At 37.2% G+C, this 4102-nt stretch overlaps 1 long non-coding RNA gene across 1 annotated transcript; it reads left to right on the forward strand.

Moving 5' to 3' along the window:
- Nucleotides 1-441: 441 nt before the first annotated feature.
- Nucleotides 442-2599, forward strand: LOC124678411. The gene is made up of 2 exons (XR_006994460.1): nucleotides 442-858; nucleotides 2350-2599. It is a non-coding gene; the product is annotated as an uncharacterized LOC124678411 (long non-coding RNA).
- Nucleotides 2600-4102: the final 1503 nt, after the last annotated feature.

Genomic DNA, 4102 nt, shown 5'->3' on the forward strand with positions numbered 1-4102 from the left:
AGCGAGGAAAGGCGGCGGCGGGGAAAAACTAGCAGATCAAGACGGCGCCGACGAGATCCTCCTCCGGCGACTGATCCCGGGTGAGTACTCGCGGCTCCTCCCCTTTTCCCCTCCTCCCTAGGGTTTCTTGGTATCGCCGCCTCAGCGGCGGAGCTCCCGGACGGAGGTTGCGTGGACGACGAGCGGGGCGCGAGGGAAGGGAGCAACAGCAGCCGGTGCCAAGCTGGGTCGACGTTAGATGGATTCAAGGCTGCTCGGCAGCCTGCACGGGCACCTCAACTTGCTGCTGATGGTCAATCAGCTACGCTCTCCGACTTGTTCGGATTGGCAGCTTTGTGTAGATTTGCTCTGCCCTCTTCTTCATGCTCTCATCGTATTATTACAAGCTGTAGTATTCAGTTGTAGCAATAATATCTTGTTACGTTACGTGAATTAGTTTGCTGCTTACAAAAGGAACAGTCGAGTTCATGTACTGAAAACACCTCTTTTTTGCTGGTAGGCTGCTATGAAAAGGAAAAAACAGATTTTAACCGAGCTATGTACTTGTTACCTTGGAGTGCGTCATTAGCCATGAAAGCAAGGTGCTTTCTTGTTATGCAGCGATAATCTCTTCCAATTCCGTAAAATCATTGCTACTGACATGCGTGTTATATTCTAGGATGGATTTATAAAACCTTCAGTTAATGGAAACTTTGTAGGCCCTAGCTAAGATCATGGAGGTTCTCTGCTTTGCTTCCTTGGAGCATTGACCATTTACTGCGTACATGTTGGATAGCTTTCAGTGCCTGCCGAGTGCCAACAGAGTGAACATTCTGAAGCTTTAGCATGGCTTCCTGTTCTATGTCGTCCAGGCTGCTGGTATTTACGCAGTAAATTGAATGCGTGTGAATTGTTCAGGATTGGCAGCTTTGTGTAGATTTGCTCTGCCCTCTTCTTCATGCTCTACAGTATTATTACAACAGTAGTATTCAGTTGTAGCAATAATGTTCTGTTCTGTGAATTAGTTTGCTGCTTACGAAAGCAACGGTCGAGTTCAGTTGGACACTAGTTGCAGTGGCCTTTTTAGCAACGATTCCCACCTGTTTATGTGCGTGTATTTCATCTGATTAATAATTTGACTAACGTGGACATGATTAGATTTGAAATAACCCTTTATACCCCTTTTCTCATAGTTGAGATGTAAAGATGTAGTACTAATTTATATGTTTGAGGAAAATTCTAGCTTCTTTGTTGTTATGCAAGGAATGTTGTGTATATATATGCTGAATTCCAAGAAGTGTGACAGCTTGTATTTGTTGAGTGTCTAGGCATGATTCTGGTGTGTGTGTTCAACTTTATCCATAGCCATATTGTCTCAACACAGTGTATCATTCATAGATTCTGAACTGTCTCTATGCGACCATGCAGTAAAAACTAGTTAAGATTTATATCCTTGTTAGAAAGATGCGAATTGGTAATGGCAAATTTTGTATAATACTGAACTTTGATCGGATAAATGGTACGATTCCAGGTCCTCCGATATTTGCAATGAACTAACTATTCTGGTTAGTAATTGGAGTAGAGACACCCTTTTTTTATTGGCCATTCAATAAGTTTGTACTATAAGACTCCTCAGTTCCCTGTTTAAATGAAGGTTCTGAAGACCTGTGTTGTGTGATTGTTAAATAGTTAGTTGTATGAGAAATGGTAAACCTAAAATGCTCTACAAACAATTGTGTTGCTCGATGGGAGGAAGTTGTTAGAAGTATAGTATTTATACATATTCTTGAGTAGAAACTAAAAGCTGGCAACTGTAAGCATACTAAATTGCTCTCCGATGAACTGATGGTGTGAATGTGTGATATCAATAGTCTCCCCAAATCAATTGACTGAATTTTATGATATTTGCGTTGAAAAATCTGTTGTGGTTCATAGTTTAACTAATTCTTTGTGGGGTTTGCCCTTTAATGGATGGTCGAACGAAAAGCTCACAATGACATTACATTTCATATGTGGCTACTTATGTACTGTTGCCATTATTGAGCAGTAGCATTAACATATGCTATTAAGGTCTGTACAGATGCTAAAAGATGGTCTGAGGCTACCTGGCTATTTATATGGCCAAAGTCTCTACTGATATATACATGTTTATGTCATTTTTTTTATAGATACCTGCACCTTGGCTCCATGTGACTTGTGAAAATATGATGAACTGACCACTTGTCTGTATCTATGTATGAACAATATAGCATTGCGTCCACGTCTCTGTCATGCACTACAAATTATTGTCATGGAAGTTTTCCTAATCAGATATCTTGCTGTGTTTTATTCTAGCGATGTCTTGTCTCTGAAAATTTCTTTTTTGTCCAGGTCTGCCATGGACTGCAGCTCCGATGAGTCATCAGAGCTAAATGATATCGATATTGATGACTATCTAGGATACTTATTTGTCAAGTTGTTGCATCTTTGTTCCTGTTCGAGAAAATTGCATTACAATGATTTCATGTTAAATAGTGTTTGTGTAATGCCGTTTAAAATTATACCTAATACTTGGTTATGAACTGGTTGTGCATTACACAATCAAAGATTGAGTTTTTAATTTAGTGGTTGTCCATTATCATGTTGTGTGGTGCAAAGATTGCGTTTTTAGTTATCCCATCTCATACCTCTCATATCCCCTCTCATCCCAAAACAAAGTAACTAGAAGCTGTGGGGAAGGGTGTGGAAAAATGTGGGAAATCTGGGGAAAAGTGGGGATTGGGTGAAAGGGGGGTTTTCACCAAATCCCCTCCCATCCCCAAACCCCTAGGGGATGAAAATACCCCAGGAGTAAACAAGGCCTAATTAAGCAGGATCCAGGATTACCTTTTCATTTTCTTGTTTTAAACTTGTCTAAATCTTGGTCAAACCTAGGATTTGACCAAGATTCAAATGAGCATAAAAATTTAGAAAAAAAAATAGAAAAAATGAAAAACCAAATAACATAGCCTTCTTATGTAATATAGTAAGCATTAGTTGATAAACAAGGTCTAGACGACATATCCAAACCAAAAAAAATGTATCTACCCCTAACCCTAAACTTTGTCTTATAGTAAGCATTCAAGTTGATAAACAAGGTCTAGACATATTCAAACTAGAAAAATCATCTATCTACCCTTAACCATAAACTTTGTCTTATGAAGTCAAACATAAAGAGAAGTGGTTTTGGGTTTCAAACATAAAATTTCAAGTAACTCCCAAAAGCTTCATTTTAGAGTGAATAATTAAGAATGATTCATGCTTACCTTTCCATTTTGATGTTTTAAACTTGTTTCAATCTTGGTCAAACCTAGGATTTGACCAAGATTCAAATGGGTTTAACAAATAAAAAATTAGAAAAATGAAAAAGCAATGCACATAGTATTCTTATGTCATATAGTAAGCATTCAAGTTGATAAACAAGGTCTAGACATATTCAAACTAGAAAAATCATCTATCTACCCTTAACCATAATCTCTGTCTTATGAAGTCAAACATGAAGAGAAGTGGTTTGGGGTTTCAAACATAAAATTTCATGTACCTCCCAAAAGCTTCATTTTAGAGTGAATAATTAAGAATGATTCATGCTTACCTTTCTATTTTGATGTTTTAAACTTGTTTCAATCTTGGTCAAACCTAGGATTTGACCACCAAGATTCAAATGGTTTTAACAATTAAAAAAATTAGAAAAATGAAAAAGCAAAGCACATAGTATTCTTATGTCATATAGTAAGCATTCAAGTTGATAAACAAGGTCTAGACATATTCAAACAAGAAAAATCATGTATCTACACCTAACCATAAACTCTATCTTAAGTGGTTTTGGGTTTCAAACATGGAAATTTCACAAACCTCCCAAAAGCTTCATTTTACAGTGACTACTTAATTAAGCAGGATCCAGGATTACCTTTTCATTTTCTTGTTTTAAACTTGTTTCAATCTTGGTCAAACCTAGGATTTGACCAAGATTCAAATGAGCATAAAAATTTAGAAAAAAAAATAGAAAAAATGAAAAACCAAATAACATAGCCTTCTTATGTAATATAGTAAGAATTAGTTGATAAACAAGGTCTAGACGACATATTCAAACCCAAAAAAAATGTAT

Source organism: Lolium rigidum, chromosome 7 (genome assembly GCF_022539505.1).
Source record: "Lolium rigidum isolate FL_2022 chromosome 7, APGP_CSIRO_Lrig_0.1, whole genome shotgun sequence".
Taxonomy (NCBI): Eukaryota; Viridiplantae; Streptophyta; class Magnoliopsida; order Poales; family Poaceae; genus Lolium; species Lolium rigidum.